This window comes from Hemicordylus capensis, chromosome 3 (genome assembly GCF_027244095.1).
Source record: "Hemicordylus capensis ecotype Gifberg chromosome 3, rHemCap1.1.pri, whole genome shotgun sequence".
Lineage (NCBI taxonomy): Eukaryota > Metazoa > Chordata > Lepidosauria > Squamata > Cordylidae > Hemicordylus > Hemicordylus capensis.
This window is the reverse complement of record NC_069659.1, coordinates 61,212,623-61,225,373: the sequence shown is the minus strand read 5'-3', so window position 1 is coordinate 61,225,373 and position 12,751 is coordinate 61,212,623. Positions and strand designations below refer to the sequence as shown.

Here is a 12,751-nt window from a genome sequence, read left to right as displayed (position 1 = left end):
ATAAACAAATAAATAAATCACTCAGCATGAGATTCTGTTCTCTCTGGTGTCTTCATTTTGACTGTAAATACATCTCCATAACTTATGATGCATGGAGCTGTTTTTATTTTCAGTTTTTTGTGCTTATAAAATGTAATATTACACTTGTGTTTGTATTACACAAAGCCAGGTCCTGGGTAGGGCTTTGGGGTTTGAATGTGGCTCACTGATGGCCTGAACCCCTGGACAGTGCCTGGATTGGTTAGCCTCTGACACCATCAGTGGCGCCATTCTCGCTGGACCTTGGGACATAAGTTCAAGTGGTGTACCCCATGAGGGTCCCTTGCCTCCTAGCACTTCTGACACTTCTGGAACTTGAGTCTTGGCTGGCTGGCAGCAGTGGTGGCCTGCTACAACTTGCAGTTGGCCAGGGATGTGGGGCTGAGAACTGGAGCTAGTTGCTGCTGCGTTTCTTCCTCCCCCACCATGGCGGCGGCACCACCCACAACAGGACTGCTCTAGTCATATACTGAGGAAGTAAGCAGCCCAACAGAATTCCCCAATTTCCCAGCATGATCTTTTTTTGTTACACTGTTGTGCTAAACTCTAGCACAACTTATTGGCACTCCCTAGATGAAAGGATAGGGCTATGCAGCTATAAACTGCTCAGCCACAAAGGGGGACTCTCCCTCAGCCATTTGGAGGCAGAAACTAGAGGTGTGCATGAATCAGATTTCATGATTCAATTCAAGGTTGAATTGAATAGCAAAATCCTCAAATTGATTTGTCAAAAACAAGGCTTTTTCAGCTGTCTCAACAAATCCACCTCAAATCACTCAAATCAATGTGAGTTATTTGAGTGCCATTTTAAAGCACGTTTTTCTGGGGAGAGCTGGAAAAACAGACCTCAAAATGTCACTGCTTTTCTGGGGAGAGCTGGTCTACCAATATGGGGGTCGGTGGGTAGACCAGCCTTCCACTCTGGACTTCATGCCTTGGAGAACTGGTCTACCCAGTAGACAAGTCCTCCACAGTGGGCAGACATTCCAAGTCTGAAGTGGAGAGCTGGTCTACCCACCCACCCCAATTGGTAGACCAGCTCTCCCTGGCAAAACAACACCATTTTGAGGCCCATTTTCCAGTTCTCCCCAGAAAATTGGGCCTCAAAATTTTGTTTGAATTGATTCAAGTTGAATTGAGGTGATTCTATTCTACCTTGAATCAGGCCCTTTATTTTAAGGGCAATTCAATTTGAAGTCAAATTACTCAAATTACCCCAATTTGACTTGAATCAATTTAAGGTTGAATTGATCTGCAAATCTCTAGTAAAGACTTCACCTTTCTCGTTCTGGAGAAAGGCAGTTCCTCTTCGAATGTCACACCAGGCTTCAGAGACATCTAGAAAGCAGGAAAATGTCTTGTTGCTTTCCAAATGTTTCCAAAGCAAGAATGACAGGAGTAGGCCTTCATCTTGTCTTCTCACTATATTACTCTATAAAATGCCATGTACATTGTTGTAAATATAACAACAATTCCCAGGATTCACAGAAAAGAGAATCCCCAGGAAAGCCATTGAGATTACATAAGAAGAAAAACTAGATTTATTCAGTACCATAACTATGTTTACCACTGGAGTCAAGGCTTGAAGAATTATGCATATTTTACTTGTGATAAACACCCCATACTGCCCAGTTCGGATCCTCACAGTCATTTGCATATGGCCTCAAATGGTTTTTTAATTAAAGATATAGATTGCTATGGTGCAGGAGGACTACTTTTTGAAACGAGTGAGTGTTTGTAGTGTGACCTGAAATAACAATCATATACACCTAACATAGTACAAGTGCAACATACGATACTGTATGTGCCCTGTGACTACATTTGTATAGTGTATTTCCCCTTTTGCTCTCCAGCTAATGTTATCCAAAGCATATTTTAGTGGGAGAAAAATGTATTCTCTCTTACAAATATTCATGCATTTGCTAAAAAATGCATTTTTGATAAATGTCATTATGTACTCAAATCAGTCAAGGTCTGTACCCTTTAAAAGAGAACACCACAATGATTCCTGGGTGACTTGGTATTTGAGGTAGCAGTGTAAACATGCAGCTTTATCAGGCACAGATTTAATCTCAGGTGACTCAGTGAGAAAACAACATAAGGAAATGCTGGAGCTGAATCCTAGAGAAGAGGGGAAGAAGAAAAACATTTAGCTTGCACGTTTGTGGAAAATATTTGATGAAAAGAGATTTCTGTTTTAATAATATGTAACTAAAGATTTACTAACATTTCTGTACCCAAATACTTTATGGGGAAGCCAGTGTTAGGGATACTAAAGCTGTAATGAAAAGTGCTGTGACTGAACTGTATTGGTGACCTCAGTGTTTTCATTCTGTGTTTCCTACAGCAATTTGGCCCTCAGGGTGCTTTATGTGTTTCACAGCGACAAGTGCATGGTTTCCATTATGTGCACTTGGAGAGGATAGTGGTGTGCGGATAGCTTTAAGGACTGGGGAGGGTGCTTTTAATCCTCCCCCCCTCCCCGCTGCATTTTCCCCATGTTGCGCTCGCTCATACTCAAATTGTGCACATGCAAAGTACACTTCCAGCTACTTCCAGTATGACGTACACTGGGGCGGCAAGGAGGTACGCTGCCACTCTGTGGGACTGATTTCAATGACAGCACTGACGGGGAAATGTGGTAGAGGGGTGGTAAGAGCATCCTCCCCAGTCCTCAAAGCTATCCCCTACAGACCTTCGAATCGGCTGAACTGCCGGACCTTCAAACCAGTTTGGAGGTCCATAAAAGGGCCTCTGAACCAGTTCGTACACATCCCTAGCAGAGGAGAGCCGCATCACAAATCATTATGCAAATCATCTAAGCATTGTTAAACATGGGTTTCCTACATACCCACACTGAGCTCACACACAATTTAACCCAGTGAGGAAAGCCCAGCCCGGGTTAGGCTGTGCTTGAGAACTGTCTGGATCAGGTCCGATCCTGGCTAGGCAGCACCACCTAGCCCAGCTTTCTAACCTGGCTTTTCGCCTGAGTTAAAGGTGCGAGCATGCCCTTAACCTGGACTCCAGGATCATATATTCACTCAGGCTGAGTTCAGCCCCAGTGGACACAGAGAGTGGCCTAGAGCACCTGCCTAGAGCACCTGTCTCCTGAGGGAATCCTCCAATGCACCATGCATGCATCATGGTGCACTGTGGGATATATGGAGGCCGGGACACATTGTCCTGGCTTCCAGAGCTCCATGCTGTGCCATGTAGAGCGGATAGTCTGGGAGCGTGATTCGTGCTCCCAGCAACATTTCAGCGATCATCTGGAGGGAAGGTGAGTCTGACCAGTCTTCCTGCCTGCTCTCTCCCCTGCCCACCTGATTGTGTGAATGGCCCCAAGAGGGTTGGGAACAATGACCCTCTGAAGAAACTCCAATGTTGTAGGAGAGGGGCAATATATTTACAACATTCTCCCTCCAAATACACACAGACTGGCTAGTTTCAGGTGGAGGAAGGAAGCAATGTAGAGTTGGAGAACTCTACATTGCTTCCTTCTTCCTCCTTTCTCTCTCATCAGACACAATAGGCCTTTAATTCATATAATACATTATGCAGCCTAATCCCACAGAAGTGGTTTGTTCTGCCTTTCCTAAGATAATGTGTGAAGCAGTTAACATTTTGGAAGCTTCTCTACTGTCTCTGAGTTTGTAGAAGTCCAGGGGTACAGCACTTGCTTAACCGCCCCACCCCACCCCGCCGCCGGTGATAGCGTAAACAACTACAATACAGCAGATATACATTTGCTAATTCAGAGGCTTACTGACACTTAGTGAGAATGGTGAGGGATGAATATCTGGAAAGTTTACAAGAATATGTAAGTATCAAGAAGCTATGCTGCTCTTGACTGTAGTGTTACTGAGTTTAAAGCTTGTTAAATTTAATCCCAACACCATCTTAGGGTACCAAAGTGTTTCGCTATCCTGCCTCATCTGCAACAGCTGAGTGATCCTTCAAGTTTCATGAGGGAACTGAACATCTCATACAGATGTACCCTGGGATCAGCTCTTCTCAATCAGATTGCTTGTTTACAGGTCCATAAGGACATCAACATTGACTGTTACAGTAAAGGAAAATTGTGCAGAAACTGAGGACTCAGTGTTACTTCGCAATTTTGCAGATACCAGTCCAGGGCTTGTATTTTGTTCATTGTGGTCATTTACAACTGTAATGATGCAATTTTGCAGATACCAGTCCAGGGCTTGTATTTTGTTCATTGAGGTCATTTACAACTGTAAAGATGCAATCAGGTTCTCCATTTGCTTATGCCTTTAAAGGATGATCTGAGTGCTCATGTGATAAAGCAGAGAAGTAAGCCATATTCAGTCATTATTCAAACTGGGTTCTGCATGCCCAGGTACACAGGAACAGGAGTACACTAGGTACCCCCCTCTCCCACCATTCTTTCTGATTCAGCATTTGCCTTAAAGAGGCAAATGCACTGGGACAGTGGCAGCTGTACTGACCCCTCAATTGGCTGCCATGCATTCGCATCAGCCAGCTGAGTGGTGGGGATGGGGCACATGGTTCATTGGTTCCGTGGGATGTCAGGCAGCAATGGTGGAAGCTTTTACCTGGACTTAAAGGTATACTTTTCCTTCAGTTCCACTCCAGCCCAACCTCCACCAGCCACCACTGACCTGGAGAGAGGTTCTCTCGGTGATCTGCAATGTTTGGTGGCCAACAGTCATCTGTCAGGAGAGAGAGAAAGCATGTGCTTTCTGACACCATCACTGGAGGATTTGCAGACAGGGCTTCTACCCTGAATCTCATTCAGAAGAGTGTGTGTGTGTTCACACACCAGTCAAACTTACCCCAAAGTCCCTTCGAGATCCTTGGACCCACTCCACATACAAATCGGGCTTTGTCTTGCGACTTCTAGCTTATCTCAATGTATTTCTGGGTTTTCAGCTACTTTTTCTGAAAACGCCAGAGCAAATAGGAAGAGGGCCTGATGTAGAATCCTTAGCATAAGAGGGATACTCTCTTTAGAAATGTAGATATAGCTCTTGAGTAATCTCTCCTCCCCACTGCTGCCATTGGCTAGAAAGAAAACATGGAGGCATGAGATGTGAACTTGCAAAAACAAAAACCAAGAGCAGAGGGGAGGGGCTGCTTCCCTCAATGCCGCAAGTGTAATTTGAAGTGGCTTCGCTCAACATTTACCCCACAGCATGAAGCCATGTGTGAATAACTCCCAGGAGCAGGAGCGGCATCCCCTATTGGAATGGGATAGGGGCTCACAGAGGAGAGGGACTTGGCTACAGCAATTAGAAATTAGAACTCTCATTCCCCCTAAGAGTTCTCCTGTGGTGCTTGTGATTGTCCTCCCCTTTCTAAATCAAGTCCCGGGGCAGTTCACTCATCATTATTTCTGAGTAGATAGGGTCCATTAAACAATACTGTCACCTAATCGGCTTGAATGCCACTAGGTGTCTGTTCCTTTCTCACCACACTGCCAACAGCCACTGTAGAATGCATGCCTCCCAAATCTATGACACATTAAGCTGGACACAGCTACAGGTGCTCAACAACCTCACCAGATTTTGCAGTCCATTTCGGCCACAAAAACAAGATACTTTCCAAGATCCTGGAGAGAAATCATGCATGGCTTGTGAGATGTGTTCAGTTGATGAGTCACAAATTGTTGTAGTCCTAACTTCTGCAATGGCTGTTAATCTTGCTAAGACATAGCCTCACAGGGGCATTTGGCTATGCAATGATACAGTAGTGTAATAAACACACAAGACTGCTATACCTTCAGTGCAGAAGCAGAGGATTTGTACAGGCACTTTATTGTTTAAATGGGCACATTCCCTCATACAGGCCTGACATAAACAAAATATTCCCTGTAAGGCTTAACATGAAATGAGCAAATACTCTTAATTCAACTGCAGGGCTCATTACAATTCTACAATAAATCATAGATTGTTTTTTAATTAATAACTAATGCCTTGCTAATCTTCAAAATATCCAAAAAAAAAATAAAGCAGTGCCAACAATGTAACTGACACTCCCTCAAGGAGTAGAATATAATATTTGAAATGAATATGTCCCTGTGCCACTCCTGACTGTACATAACACTTGTGCAACATCCCTAGAATAATGAAGAATTTAAGAAATTAACAAAACAGAATGGACAACTACTGTTTGGGCAAACAGTTGCTGGGAGAAATCAGGAAAGAGAAAGACACCGGGAAGGATCACTTAATACTTTCTTCCTAATCTAGCCTGTTGTGAAAAGGCTAGTGTAACTGTGCATGTTCTCCTGGTCCATTCAGGTCAAAACTGTTTATTTCATTGGGAATGGTATTAAAATGCTTGAATACCCTAAAATGCTTGAAGTTGCATCCGCAATAGCCTTCTCCAAATGTTATAAACCATATGTCAGAGCACTGCTCATGAGTGGAAAAGCAGGGAGGAAGTCCCGCCCCCTGCCGTCACCCCCCCCCCACCCGCTCAACGACCAGCCCTACCTAGTGCTGCCCTACCTGTATAGGGTTCATCATGAAAACAACCACATCATTTAACAATACTTTATGCTACATTAGCTTCTGTAATCATATGAAGGTTGTGGCTTCAGTGATTGCTTACTAGGGTCCACTTCCCCCCTCTGTTTGTATTCTCAGTAAAAAGACAAAACAAAACAGCAAGCAGCCACAGCAGACACGCAATCTATTAAATGAGGTTAAGGAAGCTGTCACTCCCTTAACCTCATTTAACTAGGAGGCTACTTTGGTGGGTTTGCTGCCATATAACTGGGATCGGGCATGATTCTGGCAGTTCACACAAGCATGCAAAACTAGGCTGGGCTCCCTTAGCCTGATTTTGCACGCTCATGTGAATAGCCACAATGACTGCTTCTGCTACCCCTGTAGAGTCCTAGGCATGTGGTTTCTGGAGCTCAGGAAAGGTCCCAGCCAAAGACAAAATTCCACAGTGTGGTTTCCAATGTCCATAGCACAAATGTTGGAACCACTGAAACAGTGCTGTACTGATGTTCCTGTGTCAGTACTGGCTTCTTGTAGCATAATTCTAAGCACACTTCAAAGCACAGATTTTAACCTTCAATGCCCCAAACAGCTTATGCCTCACACCCCTTTGAGACTGCTTCCTTTCATATGACTGTATCATAATCTCTATAGAGAGCTTTGGATAGCTCTTTGGTAGCATCCACCTAACTCAAATATGCAAGATTAGCATAAGGTGCAGCCCTTCCTGACTGCTTTCCCTTCTTCTTTGTCTAACTGTTGCCCAGGAGGAGGAGGAGGAGAGAGGAGGAGGAGGAGATAGAAGTGAGCTACCCAGCTGCCTGCCTGCCTTCCACAGAAAAGTAAGAAAGAGCCTGGAAGAACTGGGAAGTGAGTGGGTGGCAAGGGTGAACAACTTCTGATTCTCTGCTCTCAGCTACTCTGCTACATGTCTGCACAACTGTGACCATCAGCTTTGACAGCAGTCACAACTCCCCCCCACCAAAAAAAACCCACCCACAAACTGGCAGGGGGGTGCATATCCAGCTTGGTTCAGGAACCAAATCTCCATTTATAACATTGTTTCCTATGGAAAAATACATACTGAGTTTAAGATGTTGTGACATAAGATATAGGTTTCAGGAATCAATTGTGTCATACGTCTGAGGACTGCCTGTACTTTTCCCTTAGAACGAAATATAAAACCAAAAAATATACAACATGTAAATGAATAAAATAATTTCTTTATTCCCAGGGCCCAAGTGATTTAAAACTTTAGCCATAACTTTGAATAGGCTCAGAAACACACTGGAAACCAACTGAGATCATACCAGCCCAGTTACATGCTCTAAGTAGGTCCCCTTCAGCAACCTGGCAGAAGCACTCTGCACTGGCTGCAGTTACATATAAGCTTTAGTTGTTTATTTTTTAAAAAATGTATATCCTACTTTCTTATCAAATTGAAAGAGACCGATAGAGAAACTTAAAACCACAATATAAAGCATTAAAAAAAACCAGTAAAAGAGCATTAAGTCAGATCAGAAATTAATTAATGGAAGACAAGCAAACACAATGAAATATCAACTGAAACAGAATGTACTTAACAAAGCTGATGACATCCCAGCAGGGATGAAGGCAGCCAAATCTCCCAAAGAAAGGCACACCCCGGGGCTGGAAGTGTCACCAAAAAGGCTGTCTCTTGCGTCAACATCAGCTGAATCCCTCAAGACGAGGGACATGCAAGATGGCCTCTCTTCAAGTTTCCTGGGTAGACTATTCACATGGGGGAAAGCAGTTCTTCATATTTCCTGGCCCCAAACCATCTTTCAAAATCAAAACCAGCACCTTCAATCAGAGATGGCTCATAAGTAAGGGGTGGAGGGACTGTGCCTCACCTCCCTCCCACCAAACAAACAAGCAAAAAAACAAGCTACCAGAGAAACTCAAACTAGTAAAGGCAGCCAACAAATTGTGGGTTAAAAATACACTTCCTGGAGCGTTCCCAGATGGTGATTTTACGTTGCTTAACCACAGAAGAGCAAGTGTGTGTTCCTATATCGGCCAGTTTTAAGTCAAAGTCCCTGTGAGCTATCGGAAGCACTCCATACACAATTCGGGATTTTTGTTGCTCCTTGGAGCTTAGCCCAATTTATGTCTGGAGTTAAAAAAAACCATTTTTTGCATCAGTTTTTTAGACAAATTTGAAGTATACATAGCTTGCAGTACTTCACCCCTATTAACTCCACGATAAAGCCTGCTGTGTGGGAGCTCATGGTGCCTTTGGGGGCTGTATTTTCTACCTATTTTTAGTTCCTGAAGTTGTTGATGCCAGGCTGGCGCCCCCTAGGAATCAGACTGGCTGGAACAGCTTGATTAGCAGGCTGTTCCAGCCAATAAGACCAAGGAAGGAAGCAACAGGCAAGGAGGAGGGGCTGGAGGAGTTGCTGGCTGCCTTTACTGGTATGTTTGAGTTTCTCGGGGTGGTGTGGGGTGGGGGAACAAGTCCTGAGTTTCTCTACCTTGAGTTCTCTTTTATGCCCCTCCTTCTCCTTTCCACCTGCCTCTTTTTCTGCTCTCTGCTTCGTGGTTTTAGTCTTTTGCATTTTGGCCCCTGCCTTCTCTCCCCCACCCCTTTCTGCCTTTTGGCCCCTGCTTTCTCCCCCATCCTTTTTGCCATTTGGCCTCTGCCTTCTCTCCCATTTCTGGTTTCTGTTGCCTCCCCACTTTCTGGTTTCTTCCTTTTGCCCTGCTTTCGGCTTCCCCCTGTGTCTGATTTATTCTTTTTGTCCCTGCATTTCTGCCTTCCTCCATGTCAGCGGGCTTTCCCCCCACCAGCATGGAGGAAAACATGGTAGAGGAGAAGCTCCTGCCTTGGTGAGTAGGCTCTCCTCCGGCCCCCTAGCCCTAGTGCCCAACAGCCACCACTGCCTTCAATCACTCCCAGAAACACACACACTGGTAACCTCTGAAGCTGGTGCAAAACAGGTGTGATGTGTCTGAGAGTCTTGTATTATTCAAGCCCACTGCGGCTGCATTCCGGACGAACTGAAATTTCTGAAGGATCTTCAAGTGCAGCCCCACACAGAAAGCATTGCAGTATTTCAAAGGCAGCACCCAGGGGCGTACTAAGGTTGGAGTGGGCCTGGAGACAAGACACCTCTTGTCTCCAGACACCTAAAAATGGGCACCTCACAGTATATTTATATACCACCTTTCAACAGTGGCAACAGCCACTGCAGGGATGATGTTCTGGCGAAGGAAAGGCCCAGTTGCTCTCTTCCTGCTAAATAAAGAGAATCACCACATATTTCTTTACACATCCCCCCTTCTGTATCTGAAACCATGAAGGACTAGTGAAAAGAGGATCTGGGGGTCAAGAGAGTGTCTGGGGGGGAGTAAAAATGGCATGAGATCTTTGCTCAGAGTTGCCCTTTTTCTTAAATTAAAAGTGGGTCTTTCTTATTTAAACAGGCAACAACAGCCCCTTTTGAATGGCAGCAAAAGGCAGTCTGAAGCTCAGAGGTGGGCGGGGGTGGGGGGTGGGGGCTTTTAAAACATGTTGGTTGCTTATGCTTAGTTTTTGAATTTGAACCAGGTTTATTGCACCCAGCCCAGTGATCTGAGTAAAGAACACATGCCTCTGAATTCAGAAATGAATAAAAATATAAATCTGATCCAGAGATTGTCAAACTGGGTCCCCAGTTATTGTTGGACCTACAACTCCCATCATCCACAGCAACAATGGCCTTCGAGCTGGTGGGAGGTGTGAGTTGTAATCCAACAACATCTGTGGACCCCAATTTGACAACTGGATAATTTAATGGATTAAGTAGATCTAATTCCTTGTAGAAGCTTTAGGCCATAGTGAGTATGTATATGGTTCTTCCTCTTATGAGATCTCCTTTGTTTAGTATGGTGAAAACCCCTCCATCAGCGCACGTGTCTCCCCTCCCCTCCCCTCCACACGTTGCATTTAACTCGTGTTTTCTCGCTTGCACTCTTTCCTCTCCTCTGCTGCTTTTTTGCCCCACTCCCCGAAACTGTGTTATGGGTAATCTCCCAGTATGGGGTCAGGGGGGTTCTCTAAGCTTATTTGGGGGATTTGAGCAGGGAAGCTTCAGCTCTTGCCTCGGTTCATTCCTGCAGCTTTGAGATTCCTGCCTGCACCCTTGGAGAAGCTTCTGCCTGCCAGTCTGTGTGTAGACTATACCGAGCTAGATGGACCAATGGTCTGACTCGGCATAAAGCAGTTCTCTATGCTCCTAATGTCATTTTACTGTTGTGAGGAGCTTTTGTAAGTCGCTTCAAGAGCCAATAGGAGCAATTTTAGGCCATGCCTGTTAATTAACAGAATTATTTTTAAATGTACAAAAAATGAGGAGGCTGAGTTGACAGGTATTGGTATTGTGCTTCCCAACATTCATATATCTGAAGCTGCACACCCTTTTACAGTATGTGCAAGACTAAGGAATAACTGTCCTCAGATAACCCCTTATCCTGTATCTCTGCATGACTCACTTTTACATGCCCCTTCTTGGATCAGGCATACACACACACAGGAAGTATTGAATGCACAAACCTTTTTTTTACCTTCTCCCCCATCCTCAACATTCCACCATTTGCAGAATCTTGCCTGTTACCTCTGGTGTTGAGGAGGCTTGTAGCCACCTCCTCGTCCTCCATCCACCTCCACCCGTCTGTTTTTGTGGCCCACTCCCCCCGACAGTTCCCATCCATCGCCACACTGAGCCCTGCAAGCCGGGCAGCACACATGCTGCTGCCGGAGGAGGAAGCCTGGCGGGGGGTGGGGGGGGCAGCAGCATGTCTGCCCCCAGACTTGCCAGGCATAGCAGAAACAATGGATCCTTTAATGGATGTTGGCAGCTGAAGAGCCTAGGCCCTTGAGTCAGGGGAGGGATGGCGATTTTTCACTAATTAGAGAGCTTAAAAAGTGGCAAGAAGAGTAAACAAGATTGAGAAATGGATTGGATTGTCTGGAGAGGGGGAAGTAGGCAAGGGATAGGAATGTAAATAGGAAGGACTAAAGGCTGGGAAAGGTGGGTGAGGAATATGCAGCTGAATAGTGAACAGAAAAGGGGTCGGACAGATAAACACAGAATGGGAAAGTGACAGAGATGCAAGACAGCTAAACAAATGGCAAGACAGACAGAAAACAGTAACAAGGGAAATGAAATCCAGCAGCCAAGAGGCATAGCAAGATGAGTAAGCTAGGTGAATGGAGAAGGAAAGAGGTGGAAACCTTCAACAAATATCCAGCTAGAGATGTAGTTCCAACTAGATGTAGTTAGGTTATTTATGTGCTTCCTTCCTGGGGCAGAACTAAATGACAAGAAAAGGGACACAACACATGAAGATGGGATTGGTTTCTCTCCCTTCCCTTCTCATGATCAAAAGGAAGTTTTCTGAGGAACAAAAGTCCCAAGCGCAGCCCAATTCCATGCTGCTCTTGTGTCCTGCATTGCTCAGAAACAATGATATCAATAGGCATTCCTTTCCTCTCAAGAACTTGTGCATAGGCAGGCAGGCGGCTTCTGACCCGCCTCGCCCCGCCCCCGACCGGAAGAGAGAGGGCAAGCATGCGCAGCTGCTCAGGTCTTGCCTTGAAGGCAAGGGAAAAGCACACACACACCCCTCACCGTCCTTGGGGCACTAAGGCTGCTGGCCACTGCACGGCTGCCCAAGCAGGCAGCTGCAATTGGGTGTGCATGGCTGGCCTCTGGGGGGCCGTTTTGAGTCAGTGGGCCAGCAGACAACTCTCTCCCCTTGCCTAAGGGATGGTACACCCCTGGCAGCACCATGTCGTGTGCTGCAGTAATCTAGTCTGTATGTGACAGATCTGCATGGGTGACAGATCTAAAATAGATCTTCTTGGATCTATTTTATCCAAGAAGAGCTAGAACTGATGTATTAGCCAAAGCTCTGATAAAATACTCATGGCCATAATTGTAAACTGGCCATGCAGAAGCAAAGTAGAGTCCTAAAGGACCCCCAGACTAAAAACCTGCTTCTTCAGAGGCAGTGCCACTAGTGCACTCCTGCAAGCTCTTAAAGGGACAGAACCCTTAGTCCTAGATTCCTTATGTTGACCTTATGCCAGCCAAAAGACAAAACACCTTTGGATTATACTGGTTTAAAGGATTCATATTGTGGGCAATACAAATTAGGCCAAATCCGCTATGCAGTTTATAGCTGGCAGCAAAAAGGAAATATTGGAA

The 12,751-nt window shown here is 45.2% G+C and overlaps 1 long non-coding RNA gene across 1 annotated transcript in view; it reads right to left on the bottom strand.

Moving 5' to 3' along the window:
* Positions 1 to 8,849, bottom strand: part of LOC128349978 (uncharacterized) — a 28,358-nt gene extending 19,509 nt beyond the window's left edge. Inside the window, exon 1 of the long non-coding RNA XR_008319100.1 lies at positions 8,747 to 8,849. This is a non-coding gene — a long non-coding RNA (uncharacterized LOC128349978). The remainder of the gene's footprint in view (positions 1 to 8,746) is intronic.
* Between the last annotated feature and the right edge of the window lie 3,902 nt (positions 8,850 to 12,751).